Source organism: Triturus cristatus, chromosome 9, assembly GCF_964204655.1.
Source record: "Triturus cristatus chromosome 9, aTriCri1.1, whole genome shotgun sequence".
Taxonomy (NCBI): domain Eukaryota; kingdom Metazoa; phylum Chordata; class Amphibia; order Caudata; family Salamandridae; genus Triturus; species Triturus cristatus.
In genome coordinates, this window is record NC_140592.1 from 1,088,084,551 (window position 1) to 1,088,110,230 (window position 25,680).

The following is a 25,680-nucleotide window of genomic DNA, read 5'->3' on the forward strand; positions in this document are numbered from 1 at the left end:
GTGGGAATAGTAATTTCCCCCCTCCGCTATCCAACACTCTCCCTATTGTTGCCCTTACTGGAGTTGGAATAGTAAATTTAATTTCCCAGCTATCCAACACTTGCCCTACTGTTGCACTCATTGGAGAGGGAATAATACATTTTACCCCTCCGCTATCCAACATTTTCCCTACTGTTGCACTTACTGGAGTGGGAATAGTACATTTTAACGCTCCACTATACAACACTTTCCCTACCGTTGCACTCACTGGAGTGCGAATAGTAATTTTTACCCCTCCACTATCCAACACTTATCCTACTATTGCACTCTTTGGAGTGGGAATAGTGATTTTTTACCCATCCACTATCCAACTTTTCCCTACTGTTGCACTCTTTGGAGTGGGAATAGTATTTTTTGCCTCTCCACTATCCAACACTTTCCCTACTGTTGCACCCACTAGAGTGGGAATAGTAATTTTTACCCCTCTGCTATCCAACACTTTCCCTACTGTTGGACTCACTGGAGTGGGAATAGTAAAGTTTTCCCCCTCCGCTGTCCAACACTTTCCCTACTGTTGCACCCTCTGGAGTGGGAATAGTAAATTTTACCCCTCCGCTATACACCACTTTCCCTACTATTGCACTCACTGGAGTGGTAATAGTAAATTTTACCCCTCCGCTATGCAACACTTTCCCTACTTTTGCACTCACTTGAGTTGGAATAGTAACTTGTATTCCTTTGCTATCCAACACTTTCCCAACCGTTGCCCTCTTTGGAGTGGGAATAGTAATTTTTACCCGTCCGCTATCCAACACTTTCCCTACTGTTGCACTCTTTGAAGTGGGAATAGTAATTTTTGCACCCGCTATCCAACACTTTGTCCTACTGTTTCTCCCACTGTAGTGGGAATCATAATGTTTGCCCCTCTGCTATCCAACACATTCCCTACTGTTGCACTCACTGGAGTTGGAGTAGTAATTTTTACCCATCCAACACTGTCTCTACTGTTGCAGTCACTGGAGTGAGAATAGAAATTTGTACCCCTCCACTATCCAACACTTTCCCTACTGTTGCACTGTTGGAGTGGGAATAGTAATTTTGACCACTCTACTATCCAACACTTTCCCTATTGTTGCACTCACTGGAGTTGAAATAGTAAATTGAATTACTCCGCTATCCAACACTTACCCTACTGTTGCTCTCACTGGAGTGGGAATAGTAATTCACCCCCCTCCGCTATCCAACACTTTCCCCATTGTTGCACTCACTGGATTTGGAATAGTATATACTATTACTCCGTTATCCAACAGTTACCCTACTGTTGCTCTCACTAAAGTGGGAATAGTAATTTTCCCCCGTCGGCTATCCAACACTTTCCCTATTGTTGCACTCCCTGGAGTTGAACTAGTAAATTGAATGACTCCGCTATCCAACACTTACCCTACTGTTGCTCTCACTAGAGTGGGAATAGTAATTTCCCCCTCTGCTATCCAACACTTTCCCCATTGTTGCACTCACTGGAGTTGGAATAGTATATATAATTACTCTGCTATCCAACACTTACCCTACTGTTGCTCTCACTGGAGTGGGAATAGTAATTTCCCCCCTCTGCTATCCAACACTTTCCCTATTGTTGCACTCACTGGAGTTGGAATAGTAAATTTAATTTCCCAGCTATCCAACACTTACCCTACTGTTGCTCTCACTGGAGTGGGAATAGTAATTTCCCCCTCCGCTATCCAACACTTTCCCTATTGTTGCACTCACTGGAGTTGGAATAGTAAATTTAATTTCCCAGCTATCCAACACTTACCCTACTGTAGCTCTCACTGGAGTGGGAATAGTAATTTCCCCCTCCGCTATCCAACACTTTCCCTATTGTTGCACTCACTTGAGTTGGAATAGTAACTTTTATTCCTTTGCTATCAAACACTTTCCCTACCGTTGCACTCACTGGAGTGGGAATTGTAATTTTTACCCCTCCGCTATCCAACACTTTCCCTACTTTTGCACTCACCGGAGCAGGAATAACAATTTTTACCCCTCCGGTATCCAACACTTATCCTACTGTTGCACTCTTTGAAGTGGGAATAGTAATTTTTGCACCCGCTATCCAACCCTTTTTCCTACTGTTTCTCCCACTGGAGTGGGAATCGTAATGTTTGCCTCTCTGCTATCCAACACTTTCCCTACTGTTGCACTCACTGGAGTGAAAATGGTAATTTGTACCCCTCCACTATCCAACACTTTCCCTACTGTTGCACTGTTGGAGTGGGAATAGTAATTTTTACCACTCTGCTATTTAACACTTTCCCTACTGTTGCACTCCTTGGAGTGGGAATAGTAATTGCTACCCCTCTGCTATCCAACACTATCCCTATTGTTGCACTCACTGGATTTGAAATAGTAAATTGAATTCCTCCGCTATCCAACACTTACCGTACTGTTGCTCTCACTGGAGTGGGAATAGTAATTCACCCCCCTCCACTATCCAACACTTTCCCTATTGTAGCATTCACTGGATTTGGAATAGTATATATCATTACTCCATTATCCAACAGTTACCCTACTGTTGCTCTCACTAAAGTGGGAATAGTAATTTTCCCCCGTCGGCTATCCAACACTTTCCCTATTGTTGCACTCACTGGAGTTGAACTAGTAAATTGAATGACTCCGCTATCCAACACTTACCCTACTGTTGCTCTCACTGGAGTGGAAATAGTAATTCCCCCCCCTCCGCTATCCAACACTTTCCCCAGTGTTGCACTCACTGGAGTTGGAATAGTATATATGATTACTCTGCTATCCAACATTTACCCTACTGTTGCTCTCAATGGAGTGGGAATAGTAATTTCCCCCCTCCGCTATCCAACACTCTCCCTATTGTTGCACTCACTGGAGTTGGAATAGTAAATTTAATTTCCCATCTATCCAACACTTACCCTACTGTTGCACTCATTGGAGAGGGAATAGTACATTTTACCCCTCCGCTATCCAACACTTTCCCTACTGTTGCACTTACTGGAGTGGGAATAGTACATTTTACCCCTCCACTATACAACACTTTCCCTACCGTTGCACTCACTGGAGTGCGAATAGTAATTTTTACCCCTCAGCTATCCAACACTTTCCCTACTGTTGCACTCACCGTAGCGGGTATACATTTTTTTACCCCTCCACTATCCAACACTTATCCTACTGTTGCACTCTTTGGAGTGGGAATAGTAATTTTTTACCCATCCACTATCCAACATTTTCCCTACTGTTGCACTCTTTGGAGTGGGAATAGTAATTTTTGCTTCTCCACTAGCCAACACTTTCCCTACTGTTGCACTCACTAGAGTGGGAATAGTAATTTTTACCCCTCTGCTATCCAACACTTTCCCTACTGTTGGACTCACTGGAGTGAGAATAGTAAAGTTTTCCCCCTCCGCTGTCCAACACTTTCCCTACTGTTGCACCCTCTGGAGTGGGAATAGTAAATTTTACCCCTCCGCTATACACCACTTTCCCTACTATTGCACTCACTGGAGTGGTAATAGTAAATTTTACCCCTCCACTATGCAACACTTTCCCTACTTTTGCACTCACTTGAGTTAAAATAGTAACTTTTATTCCTTTGCTATCCAACACTTTCCCAACCGTTGCAATCTTTGGAGTGGGAATAGTAATTTTTACCCGTCCGCTATCCAACACTTTCCCTACTGTTGCACTCTTTGAAGTGGGAATAGTAATTTTTGCACCCGCTATCCAACACTTTTTCCTACTGTTTCTCCCACTGGAGTGGGAATCGTAATGTTTGCCCCTCTGCTATCCAACACATTCCCTACTGTTGCACTCACTGGAGTTGGAGTCGTAACTTTTACCCATCCAACACTGTCCCTACTGTTGCAGTCACTGGAGTGAGAATAGTAATTTGTACCCCTCCACTATCCAACACTTTCCCTACTGTTGCACTGTTGGAGTGGGAATAGTAATTTTGACCACTTTACTATCCAACACTTTCCCTATTGTTGCACTCACTGGAGTTGAAATAGTAAATTGAATTACTCCGCTATCCAACACTTACCCTACTGTTGCTCTCAGTGGAGTGGGAATCGTAATTCACCCCCCTCCGCTATCCAACACTTTCCCCATTGTTTCACTCACTGGATTTGGAATAGTATATATTATTACTCCGTTATCCAACAGTTACCCTACTTTTGCTCTCACTAAAGTGGGAATAGTAATTTTCCCCCGTCGGCTATCCAACACTTTCCCTATTGTTGCACACCCTGGAGTTTAACTAGTAAATTGAATGACTCCGCTATCCAACACTTACCCTACTGTTGCTCTCACTAGAGTGGGAATAGTAATTTCCCTCCCTCCGCTATACAACACTTTCCCCATTGTTGCACTCACTGGAGTTGGAATAGTATATATAAGTACTCTGCTATCCAACACTTACCCTACTGTTGCTCTCACTGGAGTGGGAATAGTAATTTCCCCCTCCGCTATCCAACACTTTCCCTATTGTTGCACTCACTGGAGTTGGAATAGTAAATTTAATTTCCCAGCTATCCAACACTTACCCTACTGTTGCTCTCACTGGAGTGGGAATAGTAATTTCCCCCTCCGTTATCCAACAATTTCCCTATTGTTGCACTCACTGGAGTTGGAATAGTAAATTTAATTTCCCAGCTATCCAACACTTACCCTACTGTTGCACTCATTGGAGAGGGAATAGTTATTTTTACTCCTTTGCTATCCAACACTTTCCCTACTGTTGTACTGATTATATTGTGAAATTTAAGTTCAAATATTTTTTAATAGTTTCATGTTTTAATTTATAGATTTTTTGTTTTTTATATTTTAAATCTTTAATATATATTAACTTGTATTCATAAATAAAAAATAATAATGTATTCATTGTTTTAAAGTGAATATATGTATAAATTATTAAGTTTGTGTGTTTATTTATTTTTATTAAGTTTATTTGTTATATTTTATTAAAATGTACATGAAATGTATTTTATTTTGCTAAAATTGTATTTTATACTTAATACATGTAATATAATATTTTATTTTATATCTATATACTTGTTGATATTTAATACATCTATATGTTTTTTACATCGAAATTTTTTAGTCTATATGTTTGTACTTACTGGATATTTTTGTTGTCAATATTTTTTTACTCGATATTTTTACATCGATAGTTTTTTACATTGATGTTGTCAGTGAACCGTGTTGTCCCCACATAAAGGGCTGTATACCCCCATATGGTGAGACTGGAGCCAGGACAGGAAAGGCATGGGCTCTGTGGACTTCAAATACCTCTCTTTGAAGTCCCTTCCACTTCAAAGGCACAACTGAATATAAGTACTTGACATCTGACACCACTGCTTCAGTACACTTCTGGATCTGTGGATAATCTGGCAGGAAGAAGGATATCTATGCTGCTGAAAGGACTGCCACTCTACTGGACTGCTACTCTGCTGGACACCTGCTCTGCTGATCTGCAGCAAGCTGCCCTCTTGCCTGGGAAGGACTGGACCTGCATCTCTCCAACCAAGAACCAAAGGAACTCCAATGGCTTGATGTCTTGCCTCCTGTTTGAAGTCTCAGGGACATCAAAGACTTCCAACCACCCACCTACAACACCTGCACTCTGCCACCTGAGAGTCTTGACTTGCCAAGTGGTGCCAATCCAGTCCTGGGCCCTTGAAAGTGTATATAAAGTGCTACAACTGCCAAAATCCATGCATTGACATTGTTGCGCCGGTTAGAACTGGTGCATCTCCATCGACTCGGATACATCGCTGCTGCTGCGAGGATTGAGGACATCGCATCTCCATCTATGCTAACACCGACGCATCAGTGCTGCTGCAAGGATCGAGGACATCACATCATGGTGCAGCAGATCACCTCCATTCCTGACACATCTCTGACTTTGCATTGCTCGGGGCAAATGCTTCGCCTACATCTTAAGGATCAACACTGAAATCGCCTCCTTTGCTCTCCACATCTCGTTCTCGACGCAACAGCGAACCAATGTACTATTTCAGTGGCCCAAGAATGGTTCCTGTATCTGACCCACACTCCTTTGCTTTTGACCTGGTCTAGCATGACCATATAGCCCCAGTTTCTGCTTTTAAGCACTGCATTTCAGTTTATTCTTTAAAAATACATAACTTCCCTGGATGTTTTTTGTTTTGCTCTTGTTTTGTTCAATAGATTAAGTTGTATTTTTCTAACCAGGTGTGGTATCTTTCTGTGTGGCATTTTTCACTGGTTTCACTGGTTTTACCATTTGAAGTGTTGCACAAGTAGTTTATACATTGCCCCTTAAGTTAAGCCTGACTGCTCCATACCAAGCTACTAGCGGGTGAGCACAGTTTAACTTAGGGTGTGTATCTGACTTACCCAGACTAGGATTGTGGTTCCTGCTTGGATAGGGTGCATACCTCTACCAAATAAAAATGGAATTTCTAACAGTTACCTGCCACTCCATGGTAGGAATGATACCACAACTGTGGACTTAACCGAAATCCAGGAGTTCCATGAGTTCTTCTTATATAAATGGACCTGGATAGATACAAGGATCCAGATCTAAAAATACCTCAGAGCATCCTTTGCAGGTTTTCATTTATTAGGTTGGTGACCCCAGTATGAATAAAAACAAAATGTATAGATAGTAATTGATATTTGTTGTATATTCTGTTCAATCATACATGTAATGCATACTTCTATGAGAATGTAGTAATTAATGAAAAACTTCCATACAATTCTATAGGTTTTGTCAAAACAATTATATCTTTCCCTCCCCGTGCTCTTGTATAAAAGTAAACAATAATGAGTAAGGTCAGAATTGAAGGGTAGCCATGCATATACCGCGGATGTTGATTGAAATATCTACTTTTTAATGTTTGTTTACAGGTAGGTGCCCCCTCAATATGGCTATGATACCCAGATAACCCATATTAGGGCTATGTTAGTTGACTGAATGTATGAAATTCACATATGCATGAATACCATCAGGATGTACCACAGTTACACTGTGGAATGTTTACAACCAAGTATGTTTGGCTCATCATGTGTTTGTACGTAGATTGCAGATGTATCTGTAGGTGAGTGGGTTGTTGCCTTGGCATACATATGCTCGGCAAATCTGGTTCACTATCAGCACATCTGGCACTTTACTATCAAATGTTTTATTTTGGTATGAGGTTATGTGGGCTTCTGGTCTTGTATACATATACCTTCTAATGATCATCAGTATTCTGTTTTATAGATTATGAGCCAAGTCAAGGAACTTAGGGAGGAGAACCAATCCCTTAACTTATAGCATCATCTTGGTGTGGTAGACAGGGAAATTATAGTGAGCCCTGACAAAGGCCGCATGACCCATAGGGGCAGGTATTAGGTCAAAACATGGCTAAGATATATATACACAATGTAAATAATTCAATGATTGCATAAACTATACATAAGATATCAACTACTATCCATACTTTTTGTTTTTAAACATACCCGGTCAGCCTTCTAATAAAAGAAAACCTCTGAAAGATGCCCGAGGTGTTTTTAGATCTAGACCCTTGTCTCTATCCAGTATCATTTCTATAATATCGCCTGAAATTTAGGTGACTCCACCATGGTGGTATCATTCCTACCACAGTGTGGTAGGTCACCTATGATGAAGCGTGCCACAATACAAGTGGGCGAGGGACCTATTCAAATATTTCAGGAAACATGTAAACCATAAGTAATGGACCTTTTCCACAATGGAGGTTTACCCATTAACATAGCCACATCTCTGGGTGGGTACAGGGAGCTCTGACCAGGGGAAGAAAGATATGTTAGATTGATGTAGAGAAGGGCATTGTGGGATAGTTTACATTAAAACATACAAGAAGTGCTCCAAATGTGTTTAGGATCACCCCTGAGAAAGTTTACCATTGTCGAGGGAATAGCCAGGCGTTTCCCCCCAAGCAAAGGCGGGCACTGGGCATTAATGTGTGATCCCCTGTACCCTCGTCAGAAAACCCATGGGCCAGTGAAGATCAGAAGAAGGACTCCCTACTGTCTGAAACCTGAAGGAAGACTTGACCTACTTGCCTTGAACCCAGGACCCAAGAAGTGACTCAGAGGATCAATTGGCTGACTTCCTATTTGAGCTACACAACACAACAAGCTTCTAGAGTCCTTTCCCTGCAACAGCCCAGCCTCTGCTGTAGTGAGTCCTAACCCCCAAGTGGTGCCTTCCAGGTCCTGGACCCTTGACTAGAGTTGGTCTGTACTCCTCCTGTTCCCAAATTGCAAAAATTGGGACATATAAACTTTTTGCCAAAATACTGCTGGAGTATTGTATGAGACAGAGATTGCCATTGAAGATGTGGTCATCGCCTTTGACTCACTGGTCGGCCTCCGCTTGCTGATTTGCCGCGTTGAATGAGATCTGACTTGCACAAAAGTTCTAAAGTAGAGGGCTTCATTGGGACCCACGCTGAGGAGCAAACCATCGACGTTGATGCCATTTGGGCTACAGAATTCATACTTCGCCAACTCAGAGCTTTTCTGCTGTCATGAACAACCACACCGGGAACCCGCTCTTCAGCAACCCATTGTCATATAGCCCAGCGTTGGAACCAACCTGGAGCTTGCCCATCTAGCAATTCATTAACAACCATTTTCCTTCCTAAAAGTTTATAAGTCTGCAGGAAAACTTTCCATCAGAACTAACCTGGTTCCTGTACTCGACCTGCACCTTAACTTTCGACTTTGTCCAGGTCTAGAATGACTAGCAAACCACAGTTGGTGCTTTGTTCTTTTTTGGTGCTTTTTTCACTTTAAACTTTATGAAATTCATATCTACGGTTTTACTTAATGGATATTTTTCATTTTAGTGGCATTTTATTTATTAAAATGTGCTCTTTTTCTAAATTGGTTTCAGTATTTTTCTTGTGTTGTGTTTTAATTGTATTACTGTTTGAGTACTCCAGAAGTACTTCACATAATGTCTCTAAGTTAAGCCTGACTAATTTTGTGCCAAACTACCAGAGCTTTAAGCACATATTTATTTAGTGACTTTATGGTTCACTCAAAATGATTGTGATTATTATTTAAGGTGGGTTGTCACCTCTCTCAACTAATACTCCAATTTCTTACATACACCACAAACAATGAACAGAAAAATGTCTCCAATATATCTAAAGGCCCTGAATGTAATTTCATGGGGAAGCCAATGGGCATCTCCTCTGGGTTCAGCTACTGCAAACCAAAAAATATAGAGTGCTGCAATTATCAAAGGCTCACTCAGAGAGGTGTCATAGTGAGCTACCTCGTGAGTCTATCAGCAGGGGAGTACAATATAGGGTCTCAAAATATTTTGGCAGAGATTCAGATCTACAATTTCAAAGTCTCAAGGGATTAGGGACCCCACAAACTAAACAAATTAAGGTGGACTTCTGGGAAACAAAAGTATCAGGGCTGGCACTGGTGCAGATATGATAATCTGTCTTTTTCCAAAGAGGTGTTTATTGCACTCTGTTCCCAGTAGGTTTATGTAAGGATTAATCTCCAGGACATGCAGTCACAAGGGCTACTAAACATCCCAAATGAGAGGATGCTGAAGAGCAGAGCACCAATGCTAAAACAATATGATTTTCTTCTTACAGGTAGGAGCAGAATCAGACCTTAACTCCTTAAAGATGTTTTGAGGTGAGGCTTGGTAATGTACATTGCAATTGCAACAGTTGCAGTTAAGAGTGAATATTAAGCAAAGGTTCCATGTTACATTGCACATTTAATAATTGCTCATAATGTATTAAAAGTCTTCATGGTGTAAACCTGAATCAATAGAGCCGACTAACCTCTTTATGTTGCTATATTACAAATGTAATGAGTTTCCACCAGAACCCCAGGATGGCTATTTGTCACCATATTAAACATTTTGACTGTTATGCTGTTTTATTTCACATGCATATTTTGGGGTGGTTAGTTTTGAAAATTAATTTTTCTCAAAGAGGGAGATGCGTACCAAGAACAGTAATGGAAATACTAGACCATGCTCTTTGGTTGTCAGTAGAAAAAAATATCTGTATAATTAATAAACACATTGTACGATTAGAAGGGTGAGATTGTTGAAGCTATTCTGTGCAAGATGCAGCTAGCAATGGATGCTTTTTGGAATTAGAATATTCAGATTGTGTTTACATCTCATTAATGTGTTGTTGATTAAACATATGCAATGGTAATGCTGTGTAGAGTAGCTTGAGGTTGTCATTATGATGCTAAAACCCATATTTCAAAGCCATATGTGAAGTATTTCCACAATTTTTATCATTTCACTGGTCCTAAATATATTGTCTTTCCTACTACAGCATTGGATGCAAAAATATACACACAATACAACAATATATAAGTGTGTGGAAAGTGTATTTTCCTATTTATTTTTGTGATTTAGTGTGAGGAGTGGCCACGATTCATTAGAGACAATGACTCAAATGCGTCATTATGTCCCTTTCTTTCCTCGTTCAGTTTGTAATAACATTGTACACTCTGCATATCTGCATGTATCTTGCTACATGCTCTTGTTACATGTTCAGTAGCTACAATAAAGGCACATAATGATATCCAGACCCCAAGGAATTAAGGGCTCATGTACATTTGCAAACCCTCTCAATCAGTAAGTCAAAAGCTTTGTGAATGTTAAAACCATATTTTTCTATGTACTAAACAAATGTAACAATCCGGAGAAGTGTTTCTGAATCACTAAGGGGCCGATTCCAATCCTGGAAAAAGGCTGTACAAATCGTTGTATGTTGCGTTTTTCCCGTACAACTCGTACCCGGTAAGCTTTTCTTACAACCTAGGAAGTACGATTCGTACAGAAAGCCTCTTTCCATACAAATCGCACAAAAGACCATACAGCTAAAATAAACCAACGATTCTGATCCGGAACAGCTTGCACGTGACGTCTGTATGTATTTAAGCAGCGGTTTCCAGCCCAGCAAGTACGATTCGTCCCTACGGCACTCCGTACGGCTCTTTTCTTACGGGAGCCAAAAACAGCTGTAAAAGCAGAGTCCCCAGGGGTACGAGTCGTACAGGCATACACCCCCATGCGTTGTGTATGTACGGTGCGTACCCCAACACCGTGTATGTACTGTGCGTAACCCCAACATCGCGTACCCCAACATTGCATACCCCAACATCGCATACCCCAACATCGCATACCCCAACATCGCGTAGGTACGCACAGTACATACGTGATGTTGGGGTACACGATGTTGGGGTACACGATGTTGAGGGTATGCACAGTACATTCACGATGTTGGGGTACGTGATGTTGGGGTACGCGATGTTGGGGTACACGATGTTGGGGGTATGCACAGTACATACGCGATGTTGGGGTATGCTATGTTGGGGTACGCGATGTTGGGGTACACGATGTTGGGGGTACGCACAGTACATATGCGGTGTTGGGGTATGCACCGTACATACACAACGCACAGGGGTGTATGCCTGTACGACTCGTACCCCTGTACGACTCGCACCCCGGGAACAACTTTTCCCGGGATACGAGTCGTACAAAGTTCGCTTCGTAGCGGGTAATGGCATTCCCTGTGTACGGGACGTTTTCCGTACAAATCGGAAAGCGGAAAGCCGGTCCGGATCGTACTAGTACGGTTGGACTGCATTTTTACAATTTGTACGGAAAAGTGTCCAGGTCCGTCTGGTACAACTTTTCCCGATACGATTTGTAAGGATCGGGCCGATCTGTACAAATCGGATTGGGAAAAGTTGTATTTTTCCCGTACGAATCGTACTTCACGGGTCGGACGGGACTTGTGCGATTTGTATGGAAAAATTTACTGATACGAGTCGGATGGGAAAAAAAAAGTACAGGATCGGAATCGGCCCCTAAATGTGTTTAGAAATGAATAGTGAGTCTTTAGTTTTAGTTTATTAAATTAGCACAGTTAATTAAAACCATTGCAATAAAATGTCATCATAGCGCTGTTACACCGTTAAAAGCAAAAACGAAACACACCATCAAATTTAAATTCATACACATATTACTGATGAGGCAGTTTTGTAGTTACTAATGTAATCATGTGGTAGGTTTCAAATACAAAGGATAAAATAATTTGGTACAGAGACGCTAGGGCAAAGTGCAAAAAAAGTCTGTGATAAGTTTTTGGGGGGCAGGAACTGGTAGGGCAGGGGCAGGAGAGGGTGAAAGCAGATTGTCCAAGAGTCTCACATTTTCCAGACCTTGCAAGCACTTGAATATCTGGGGAAGTAAAGCAGAGAACAGATGCCTCCCAGCATGTACTGATGCCTCTTTTTAAATATAAGGGTTTTAAAAGAAGTCTTCTGGGAGCGTCAAGAGCGGGACAACAGCACAAATGATGCAACCATGATTCAGACCTGGCATTCCCTGTGTACGGGACGTTTTCCGTACAAATCGGAAAGCGGAAAGCCGCTCATCACTTGTTGGAGCCCATCGGTTGAAGGCAGTGGAGCGCAAACCTAGGAGGCGCATGAACATTATATTTTTGCGAGCCACTGCCTTCAGACTATCCAGAAGGTAAGGTTGAGGTACACCAGGGAGGTATGAGTCGTTCAAGGGAAGCAGGAAAATTGTTGTTTTTAGGACCTAAATGACCATCTGGTAGGAGATTTCTCTGAACTGCTTGTTGATAACCCTTTTCCAGACTGTGTATGGAATAGAGACTGCAGTTAGTAATGATTCATCAATATGTAGCGTTCTTATGGTTTTTACAATTTGACAGTTCCATGAGTTCCCAGAGCTGGCAAGAGTTTCTTTTAACCGGGCTTTAAGTGTGTTATCTGTGGCTTTTAGTATTTCAGGTTGTCAGCCTCACAGAAAATCGATTGTCTTTGAAGGCTCAGCTCCTGTTGTAGTGTTGCCCTGTGGATGTAATTCGGGAGACAGGAGATTGTTTTATAAATGGTAACCTGGGTGTGGTCGAGACTAGCCGAGCATGCGCCAGGAATGCCCTGGTGCCCATAACTTAAGGCAGAGAGGAGAGTGGCTTTAATCACCTTCAGAATGGGTTCGGCAGAAGGACTACTCAGGGACTGGTTGAGTCGAGTCAGGCTATATGTTGTTGCTTCAGATCTCTTTTTCAAGGTGGCCAAGTGGACTGAGATCTGGAAGACTCGCTAAACCAGACCCCCAGGTAGTTTTGATGTTGTTTTGATCTTTGCAGGCCCTGTGTTCAACGTTAAACTTTTCTTTTTCTTGCATGGCAGAAAATTAAGACCTTGGTCTTATCCTGGTTAATTTTTAGAGTGTTAGCAGTGTTGTATTTGTGGAGCGTACATAAGGCTCTTTGGAGACCAGATTTTGCCTGGGCCATTATAACAACATCATCAGCGTATTGCAGAATGTGCAGGTTTGTTTTTGCGAGGCCCAGTTTTGGCGGAAGTAGACTACTTTTCTCCAGGAATCTCCCCAGGTCGGCGGTGTAAAGGTTGAACAAGAGGGGAGCAAGAACGCATCCTTGCTTTAGGCCGACTGATGTTGGAATTTTTGCAGAGACTGTCGTTGGGCCAGTTCTGACTCGCACCCATGTGTTCTTAAGCAAGGAGATAAGGACTCCGAGCAGACTCTGTGGAATCCCCACTTGTCCAATTTCCTCCATAAAGTGTTACGGGACACTTTGTCGAAGGCGGCGCTGTAGTCTATAAAGCAGCAATAGAGGGGGAGTTGATTTTTCTGTGCTGCTTGTTGACTCAGGATGGCTTGGGTGGTGATGTTATCTATTGTGGAGGCCGAGGATCGGACCCAGTTTGAAAGTATGGTAAAATGTTATTTTCAGCTACCCATTTTTCTAGCGACCTGAGAAGACACAGAGCATATACCTTAGCCTCAAGATCTAATAGGGCAATGAGTCGGTAATTAGCTGGAAGGGAGGAGATCGCCTTTCTTAAAAATTGGGCATAAGATCGAGCCTTTCCATGAGTCTGGTAACCGATGGGTAGTAAACGCGTATTTGTATAAGGGAACTAATAGCTTGGCCCAATCTTCCAGCACACATTTGAATAGAGCAGATGGAAGGCCATTGGGCCCGGGAGCACCATCATTTTTCATGGATTTCAAATACTTGCAGACCTCGGCCAGAGTAGTCAGCTCATGGGTTTCTATCCGCGGAGTATCGGCAGGATCTCTAATTTTGACCTCCGCAGGCTCCAGGGTATCACAGCAGTATTGTTGAGTCACATATTGGGACCAGACTTCTTCATGGACCGCGTTCCCCCTGCTCTTGTTTGAGGAACGAAGTTTGTTTATATGGTTCCAAAAGTGGGTCAGGTTTTTTTCTTTTAACAGGGAAAATATTTTTAGCCAGTCATTCTGTTCTTTTTGTTTCTTAGCTTCCCATGTTGATTTTTTATAGGCTTTGCCTAGTAAGGCCATATTATTAGCAGCAAGCTCTGTGCCTTTCGATTTATGCAGGTGCACAGCCCTCCTTAGAGCTCTTCTATGGGTGACTAAGACCAGATCGAAAATCCGCTGCGGGCGAGGCCTGGGGAGTCTGTGATGAACTTCAGTGCCTATTAAAAGGTCTCATAGTTAACAGTGGCATTGTCCCACCAATGATGGTAGTCTGTGGGAGGAAAGTGAGTGAAATTTGGAGTTGTTTCCATAAGCCAAATGCACACCTTGTGGGCACCTAAAGCGTCCCATTTGATTTGCCTGACTAGAGTGTCGAGTTCGATCTGCGTTGAATGCCCCACTTCAGTTATTTCAGCAGCGAAAGGAACTTGCAGGTCCATTGTTACAGTCAAAGGGTTATGGTTGCTCTCTGTACGAGTGGGGATTTCCATCATGATTAACTTACTTGCAAGAGATGGAGGTAAAAAAAGGTAGTCAATGGTCGAGAGATTTTTAAATGTTAGAGACAGATGAACACCAGGATCCTGTTCCAATGCGATTTGCTTTGCAGAACGTAAATTGTAATTGGTTAAGAAAGATATCATGACCTCTTTTGCTCTTTAGTTTTGGTGACTACATGAGCGTTGGAACCCAGATCTCTGATGTTAAAATCGCCTAATAACAAGACTTCTGCAGAAGCGAACTCCAATAAAAGCTCTTCAAGATGTTTGACCAATAGGGCTGTTGCCAGTGATTTTGATATTTTAGCTGTGTTGTGGTAACAATTGATTAAAAGCAAAGGGAAGGCCCCGGTTGAAGTTGAAAGACTGGTAATTAGCACAATTTGCCCTGCTGTTAAGTTCCAATAGAAGGTGGTAGCTGCGATCTTGCACCTATGTTTGATGAAAATGGAGAGGCCCCCAGAAGGTCTTCCATAGGAGTTAGACTGGGATGCTGATTAAAAGAGTGCATAGTAGCCATGGAGAGCCGATGGAAACAGAGACCAGGGCGCCGATCACGATCCTGTAAAAACCTGGTACGAACCGTTGGACGGAGCATATTCTCCGTCCGACGCGTACCCGGTCGTCAAAACTTACAAACATGGAATTACGAATCGCACGGAAACTCCATTTCCGTACGATTCGTACAAAACCCCGACCGACGAAAATAAACATACAAATGCGATCCGGGAAAGCGCCAACGTGACGTCGGGACACACGCAGCCTGCCATTCACGAACCAGGAATTACGATTCGCACCGACGTCATCCCGCATGGACAATATTTTCCGGCTGCCAAAAACTGCCGGGAAATCAGGACGACGCGAACAAGGAGGACCTGTACGCGACGGACAGACATGGACCCAAACCTACGTGTCATCCCGGCCCTCATAGCAGTCGACCTCCTCTACAGGTTCGGACGCAGACGCCGCAGAAGGTCAGAACAACTAAGGGAGGGGGGAAAGGGGGGGCAGGACCAGGGGCAGGCCACAAAACCACCACCCAAGTCACACAGCACACATGCCCTGGACATACCTGACCCCCAGGCCCTGGTCACTACGAGGGGGTGGGGGCGTGTCCAGCAAAGCCAGCGTCCGCCACAACGGAAGTGCCTGACGACGCGAACCGGCAACACAACTATACAGGTACGTCCCGTACCCACGCCTTAAGAGCGTGGGTACGAGTTGTACCACGCCCACACCTACGTCACCCCAACAATGGCGGGACGGCTGTACCCACGTGGCAAAGGCCTGGGTACGGCCCGCACAAGCATTCCACAGCGTGGGCACGGGTACGTACGGACCGTACCCCCACCCGTGTATGCATAGAGCGTACCCCCCACCCCAACCGTATAAGTACGACCCGTACCCCCACCCCAACCATGTATGTACGACCCGTACCCCCACCTCGTATGCATGGAGCGTACTCCCACCCCAACAGTGTAAGTACGACCCGTACCCCCACCCGCGTATGCATGGAGCGTACACCAACCCCAACAGTGTAAGTACGACCCGTACCCCCACCCCGTATGCATGGAGCGTACACCAACCCCAACAGTGTAAGTACGACCCGTACCCCCACCTCGTATGCATGGAGCGTACTCCCACCCCAACAGTGTAAGTACGAACCGTACCCCCACCCGCGTATGCATGGAGCGTACACCAACCCCAACAGTGTAAGTACGACCCGTACCCCCACCTCGTATGCATGGAGCGTACCCCAACCCCAACAGTGTAAGTACGACCCGTACCCCCACCTCGTATGCATGGAGCATACCCCAACCCCAACAGTGTATGTACGTACCATACCACCACCCCAACAGTGTAAGTACGACCCGTACCCCACCCGCGTACGTATGGAGCGTACTCCCACCCCAACAGTGTAAGTACGAACCGTACCCCCACCAGCGTATGCATGGAGCATACACCAACCCCAACAGTGCAAGTACAACCCGTACCCCCACCTCGTATGCATGGAGCGTACTCCCACCCCAACAGTGTAAGTACGACCCGTACCCCACCTGCGTACGTATGGAGCGTACTCCCACCCCAACAGTGTAAGTATGACCCGTACCCCCACCCCAACCGTGTATGTACGACTCGTACCCCCACCTCGTATGCATGGAGCGTACCCCAACCCCAACAGTGTATGTACGAACTGTACCACCACCCCAACAGTGTAAGTACTACCCGTACCCCACCAGCGTACGTATGGAGCGTACTCCCACCCCAACAGTGTAAGTACGAACCGTACCCCTACCCACGTATGCATGGAGCGTACACCAACCCCAACCGTGTATGTACGACCCGTACCCCCACCTCGTATGCATGGAGCGTACTCCCACCCCAACAGTGTAAGTACGAACCGTACCCCCATGGAGCGAACCCACACACGTGTATGTTCTAAGCGTACATATTGTTAAATAGGAGGGGTGTGTGCCTATCACTCCCAGCAGTGCCCAGAGACAGGAGGGGTGTGTGCCTATCACTCCCAGCAGTGCCCAGACACAGGAGGGGTGTGTGCAGAGTCCTCCCAGCAGTGCCCAGACACAGGAGGGGTGGGTGCAGAGTCCTCCCAGCAGTGCCCAGAGACAGGAGGGGTGGGTGTAGGGTCCCCCCAGCAGTGCCCAGACGCAGGAGGGGTGGGTGCCTATCACTCCCAGCAGTGCCCAGACATAGGAGGGGCGGGTGCAGAGTCCTCCCAGCAGTGCCCAGACATAGGAGGGGTGGGTGCCTATCACTCCCAGCAGTGCCCAGACATAGGAGGTGTGTGTGCCTATCACTCCCAGCAGTGCCCAGACACAGGAGGGGTGGGTGCAGAGTCCTCCCAGCAGTGCCCAGACACAGGAGGGGTGGGTGCCTATCACTCCCAGCAGTGCCCAGACACAGGAGGGGTGGGTGCAGAGTCCTCCCAGCAGTGCCCAGACATATGAGGGGTGGGTGCAGAGTCCTCCCAGCAGTGCCCAGACATAGGAGGGGTGGGTACCTATCACTCCCAGCAGTGCCCAGACATAGGAGGTTGTGTGCCTATCACTCCCAGCAGTGCCCAGACATATGAGGGGTGGGTGTAGAGTCCTCCCAGCAGTGCCCAGACACAGGAGGGGTGGGTGCAGAGTCCTCCCAGCAGTGCCCAGACACAGGAGGGGTGGGTGTAGAGTCCCCCCAGCAGTGCCCAGACGCAGCAGGGGTGTGTGCCTATCACTCCCAGCAGTGCCCAGACATAGGAGGTTGTGTGCCTATCACTCCCAGCAGTGCCCAGACATATGAGGGGTGGGTGTAGAGTCCTCCCAGCAGTGCCCAGACGCAGGAGGGGTGTGTGCAGAGTCCTCCCAGCAGTGCCCAGACACAGGAGGGGTGGGTGCAGAGTCCTCCCAGCAGTGCCCAGACACAGGAGGGGTGGGTGTAGAGTCCCCCCAGCAGTGCCCAGACGCAGGAGGGGTGTGTGCCTAACACTCAGAGCAGTGCCCATGTAACGCAAAGGGTGGAGTAGCCACAGATACCATGCCCAAAAATTTCAGTCAGGTGCACAAAGACCCTGCAGTACATGTACCACATGTGTGCGAGGCTGGGAGTATACGCATGCATAGCGCAGAAAAGAAAACATGTCCACATGAAGTCATGTCAATAGTCCACATACACAAGTACAATGACTACCAAGGATGCCACGAATGATGCAGGTGGAGACAATGCTCAGCATGCATGTGCAAAGTTGAAGGAGTCCGTCACACACCCAGCTAATGTACACACAGCTCAGCGCTAAATATTGGGAACACCCTGCAGGGAAGATGTCAGGGTACACAGAGCAAGAAATACACCTTTGGACAATTTCACCATGCAGCAACTGCTTACATGAACAGAGAAACCTAGCTAACACCGTGTGATGGCACACAGATCCCAGGGTCCCCCCTATGACCAGCACACTACTACATTTCCCACACACCCAACACATGAACACCACCCAAAACCATGTAGCAGCCCCACCAACAGCAATACCAGCAAAGCAGTAGTGTTCCAAGAGGGAAAAACTAAATTGCTTTATTCAGCATGAACCAAAAAATCTTGTTTGTAGGAAGTTCAATATTTACAAAGCCCATAGGGCAGTCCAGAAGTCACAGCTGGATGGGGGACACAGTGGGATGCGTGTCCCCTAGCTTGCCTGCACAGTTAGATCCCGTCGTCTTCCACAGGGGTGAGGGCATCATGTGGGGGGGAAGAACCAGGCACCGCAGGGACAGGAGGGCGAAGGGTAGGCGTCGTGGGTGCAGGGATGGAGGACTCCACCACAGGGGGTGGGGCAGGGCCAAAGGCGGAGGCCAGGATCTCGCTGCACACCTTAGCAAGGTCCTCCAGGGAATCCCCTGCACCCGAAGGAACCACAGGCCCCAAGGAGGGGGGGGGTCAGAGGGATGGGTCGCAGCGCCACTGGGGGAGGGTGTAGACGGGGGGGGGGGGAATCAACCACCCTGACCGGGGACTCCCTTGACCGCTTGCGGGGTGGTGTCACTGTGGGGCTCAGGGACAGAGCGGCCATGAAGGAGTCTTTGTGTGATATGTGGCCAGGAGAGCTGAGGGGAGGGGATTTGGAGGGAGTGGATTGGGTGGAATGCGGACTCCCACTCTGGCTGCGTGTCTTACGCTTGCCCCCCGACCCAGTGGGTGTGCCTACTTCACCCTGTGTGTGCGTGCCAGGAGGTGTGCGTATGACCTTCCCTGCTGGTGTGGTGCCTGTGTCTGGTGGGGTGGGTGCATGCGTATGTCTGGGTGTACGTGGGACAGGTATGGGAGTGGGAAGTGTGGATGGGGCAGGGGTAGGGGGTGGGACGTAGTGCTTCAGGAGACCCACTGCTGCAGTCAGTGTCGAGTCGATGGACCTCAGCAACTGCCGTTGGTCAGCCTGCGATGAAAAAATGCCCTCCAAGTATGCCTCCATGTTGTGCAGCACTTGGCTGTGGCCATGGAGGACATTAAGGATCGCAGCCTGACCAACCTGCAACTGCCACTGGATGTCCACAGACTTGGCATTGGCGGCAGCAGTGGAGACAGGGGCAGGGGGTGCGGTGCCTGGCAGGAAGGAGACATGTGGTGACCGTGGACGTTGGGAAGGGACACGAGCAAGTGGGAGGCGGCTGATGGCAATGGAGGGGGCGGGGTGCGATGTTGTGCCGCTGTCAGCTGGTGGTGCAGCCTCCGCCCACTCGGAGAGATCATCCTCGGACCTGTCGGCTTCATATTCGGTGGTGCCAGTGGACAGGTCCTCGGCCTCACTCTCCTCCGCCTCTGTACCACTCAATGTGCCAGCCACAATGTCAACGCTGGCACTGGTGCTCGGTCTCTCCGCTGCGTCTGTGCTCATGTCTCCCTCCGTGTCTCCCGACGATGCTGTGGGCAAGGTGAAGAGACAGCAATTAATCACACACCTGTATACATATGTCACATGAGTCCAATCTACATAGGTTACAGTGCATAGCCTGAAAAGAAAGATCAGTAACATCTACAAAACAAGGTACAGATGTAGGGCATGCAACACACAGTTGGTTGACCCACCATGCCAATGAAAATCCATGGAGAGCATGACACAATAGCAAATGACATGAAATGGAGTTTGACATAGGAGCCAGGCCCTGGGGACAATCCAGCACTGCATCTGCACCACACAGCGTTGCCGACAATAGGGATGAGGAGGGACCAAATCCATGAGCTTGAGGCACATGCTGCATAGGTAATACTCAAAACATGCCCAACATGACTGGCTCACTGCACCTTCAGTGTATGTCCAGCCAAACATCACACACTGGCCAGAACACTAGCAAGGAGATTTCAGGTTTTGACATGTAGGCTTGCCCCACACCAACCACCCCCTACATGAGACAATTTGTTGAGACACAGGTGGCACTTACATCTCTAAGTCTGGGTGAAATACACAGGGGATGCATAAATGCAAGATTGGACGCCAAATACCCGAGGTGCGTCTGTCCAAATAATCATATGCAAATTGCCAGCATCAGATGATTGTAACAAGACACACAGGCACTGGCCACTGTGACTATGAACAAGGAAAATCAGGTCAGGCTGTACAGTGGACACTTGTACTACATTTCACGTCAATATACATGGTGCCAGGGGACAATGGTACTGAGCACAACATAGGACATGCGTGCCGTAAGGCATGACACTTGAGAGACTAACTCCCATGTCTGGACTCTGCATCAGTGCCAACTGACATGGAACCCACATGTACTGAACTGGACAGGGCACAGGCAAGGTCCCAAAACCTGTTACACACCACCCCCCACACATGATGCTACAGGCATAGTTCACGTGGAGAAAGTGCCAGCCTAGATAACCTTGTGAAGGAGTGACTACACACAGACCAGGGAACACATTGCACGCAGGGGAAGGGAGGCAGGAGAGCACAGCTATACAGTGGGTAACTGGATCTGCACAGCACCTTTAAACCCTGGCAGTGTATCCATGCAACTGTGCACTTACACATGCTGGTGAAACACAACAAGCACACATGTACCTACCCCCTTCCTGCTGCTGCATCTCCTGTAAGCGCCTCTCCAAGTCTGGAAAGACCACCGGCAGCACACGCTTGTGGATGTGGCTCAGTCGGCGGCGCCCGTGGTTCTTATGGCTCTCAGGTGAGTCCCCCAGCAGGACCCGTGCGATCCTCCGCGTCCAGCACCGGATATCCTGCCAGCGTTTCCTCACCTGGGACAGGCGCCGCTTCCGACCATCCGCACTCCTCACGGCGCTGATGGCGGTCAGCCATATCTGCTCCTTGGCAGAGGCGCCCACCTGTGAGGATGAACAAGTGACACTACATCAATACACCTGGCACATGTCACAGAGACACATATTAGAACACATTTGCTGTTTACAACAAGGCATAGTATGCATCCAACGCATTGCACCTTTGTCATAGGGACATGATCCTCTGGGGAAGGGCAAAAGCAGTACGTGCCATTGAAAGTACACAGGTGGAATGAGGGCAACTACACAATCAATGATCCAGGCTCACACTGTGCATCACAAGCTACACCAGGATAATGTGCAGCACCTCTAAGCAGTCACATGCCACAGGCCACTGACGCTACCGCAGCAGAGTACACAGACACACACAGGCACAGGACATTCACCTGCCATTGCCAAATGCAGCGACAAACCTCACTCTGCACATGTGCCACTAGACTGGGGGGGGGCTCACAGGTGTGGGGCTGGCTCTGCACGTCAGACACACAGCACTGCTCCCTGCTCACATCACATGGGCAGGGTATATCCATCCCTCATGCAGCTGGGGTGCTACACTCCACATATGCACCCACCCACATGACAGGGGACTTACACACACACCGATGTCCAGGGTACGAACACATCATGTGGCCACTCTCAGCACAGGTACACAGAACTAACACACATCTGTGGGTACAGTCACCTGTCACACTGGGCTGACCACATAATCACATGAGGACTGTAGAGGCAACATTCCAAGGAGGATAAGACAGGCAGAATGTGGCATGCACCATGCAGTGATTGTCACAGTAAACACGATGCAAGTGAGGACGGCAGACATGCACCACTGCATGCTCTGGCTGGGAGACATCAGGCATTCCCCCCCCTGGGACCCCCCCTACAGTACATAGCATGTGTGAGACACCTGGACACAATGCCAGAAGTCACAGTCACAAAAATGGGACACAGTCTGTGCCAGTGGACTCTGCACTCACCTGATACCCTGAACGCCCATACAGCATGGGGTACTGTGGGAGGATCACATCCAGCAGAGCAATGTTCTCCTCCAGGGTGAAGGGCTGTGACCTCTCCACAGACCTTGACATGGTTCCAGGGAATCAGTAGCAGCAGCTGGGTCGTGGAATCCAGAGATGTGCAGGCAAGTGCTCCCTCATGGGACCTGGCTGCCTTATATCTGCCTTGCTGGCCTGTTTCATGCACAGGAGTACAGAGTGATTGGTCACTCACATTTGCATCCTATGTTTCCTCCAATCCCTTCAAACCTAGCACAGTCAGTGGGTTCTTATTGTGTTTTTTTCTTCAGCATGATGTCAACCCCACAAACACATTGCAACAAAGTAGATTCATTCCAATTCTGCTGTGCACCTTCCAGAACAAATTCAAACTTTAAACTTGGTCTCCATGACAACCAGCATGCATGTAGGCCTTAATACTTGTCCCTCATGTGTCCCCTATGTAATTTTGAGCTTCACACACAGGTACGGTGCGTTCCGGGGCCCTAGGGCACCCCAAATGCATGGCAACGGCCCGTACAGGCGTGTGTATGGGCCCTACCACTACGAGTACGCATACGCGAGAACACCCATAGTGGTACGGCCCGTACACGCGTGCGTACATTCACTATCACTAGGGGTGTCCTCGCGTATGCGTACTCATGGTGGTACAGCCCGTACACACGCCTGTACGTTCACTATCACTATGGGTGTCCTCGCGTATGCGTACTCGTGGTGGTACGGCCCGTACACATGCCTGTACGTTCACTATCACTATGGGTGTCCTCGCGTATGCGTACTCGTGGTGGTACGGCCCGTACACACGCCTGTACGTTCACTATCACAATGGGTGCCCACCCTTATGCGTACTCGTAGTGGTACGGCCCGTACACACGCCTGTACGCTCACTATCACTATGGGCGCCCTCGCGTATGCGTACTCGTGGTGGTACGGCCCGTACACACGCCTGTACGTTCACTATCACTATGGGTGCCCTCGCGTATGCGTGCTCGTGGTGGTATGGCCCGTACACACGCCTGTACGTTCACTATCACTATGGGTGCCCTCGCGTATGCGTACTCGTAGTGGTACGGCCCGTACACACGCCTGTATGCTCACTATCACTATGGGTGCCCTCGCGTATGCGTACTCGTGGTGGTACGGCCCGTACACACGCCTGTACATTCACTATCACTATGGGTGCCCTCACGTATGCGTACTCGTAGTGGTACGGCCCGTACACACGCCTGTACGCTCACTATCACTACGAGTACGCATACGCGAGGGCACCCATAGTGATGGTGAACGTACAGGCATGTGTACGGGCCGTACCACTACGAGTACGCATACGCGAGGGCACCCATAGTGATAGTGAACGTACAGGCGTGTGTACGGGCCGTACCACTACGAGTACGCATACGCAAGGGCACCCATAGTGATAGTGAGCATACAGGCGTGTGTACGGGCCGTACCACCATGAGTACGCATACGCGAGGGCACCCATAGTGATAGTGAACGTACAGGCGTGTGTACGGGCCGTACCACCACGAGTACGCATACGCGAGGGCACCCATAGTGATAGTGAACGTACAGGCGTGTGTACGGGCCGTACCACCACGAGTACGCATACGCAAGGACACCCATAGTGATAGTGAACGTACGCACGCGTGTACGGGCCGTACCACTATGGGTGTTCTCGCGTATGCGTACTCATGGTGGTACGGACCGTACACATGCCTGTACGCTCACCATCACTATGGGTACACATACGGCAGCACTCCCATAGTGATACGGGAACGTACACAGGCCCTCTTAGCAAAAGTACGGTGGTTTTCACACATCACAGTGGTGACAGGCAGCACACAGGAAGGAATAGGGCTGACATACATGTCCATGGATAGACATCAAGGCATTGTCTGGCCAGTACTACATGTGTGGGGCACAGGTGTGAAAGGCTGTGATGTGGCACATTACTCCTGAGTCGAGAAGGCACCAGATGTATGATGAGATGTGTACACATGTAATGTGTGACGGTGCAATGTGTGCCAGGCATGCCCTTGACTCCTTTGACATGTGTGCATGTCGTACTGCATACTTGGGGTGAGCGTCACTGGCATGGCACGGACACCAACACACGGAAGTGTCCCCTGAGGCCCGGTACAGGGGTTACCAGACCTGACATGTCACTACCCACGGTGTACAATGTGACTCTGTCATGTATGTGTGGGGGATTCGCATTAGCTTGATGTTGGAGCTCCCTCAAAAGCTGCAGCTGTTGCAGCAACCAACATGTGTCTGTGTGTAGATTGACATTGCACACTGTTCCGCACACCATGCCACATGTGGTATCGGATGTGAGGTGCGTATGTATGCATGGGACACGGAGTAGCGTAACAAGGACATGTCTGCATCCTCTCTATGAATGTGTGGTGAGTCATCACATGTACACCTTAATGGCAAGGTGTGTGGGCTGTCCTAGTGTAATGTCATGTGACCTGTGGCTCTAGTGTTCCGCTACCAGTCTCTGAAATCGACATCCTACTTCTGCTGATGTGTGGATGTATGTCACTCCTGTCTTGCGTCTGGCTGTTCACTTACACTGGGCCACAGCTAATCCCATGCCATGGCATGTGGAGGTTCACAATCTCCGTGTGTAGCTGGGTCTTGGTAGGAGTGTCACCTGGCAGCCATACGTGTCCAGGGCATGTGGCACATACCTGACTCTGTATGTAGCATATGTGTATAGACAGATTGACATGTGCTCAGTACAAATAAATTGTTGTTGTGGTGCACTCACTCTTCCTTATCACTTCCAAATTACTGCAGAGCGCCGCCTGTTCCCCGACCAATTCCGGACTTGGCTGCCATGCGGGAGAATGACTGTATCCGGTGCTACCGCTTCCCCCAACGGTTGATTCTGGAGTTGACGGCGAGACTGGCACCACACCTGCAACCGCTGCACAGGTATCCTACGGCACTGACACCCAAGCTGAAGGTAATGGCAGCCCTACATTTTCTTGCCACGGGTACCTTTCAAAATACCATAGCTCATGTTGGTGGCATGTCCCAG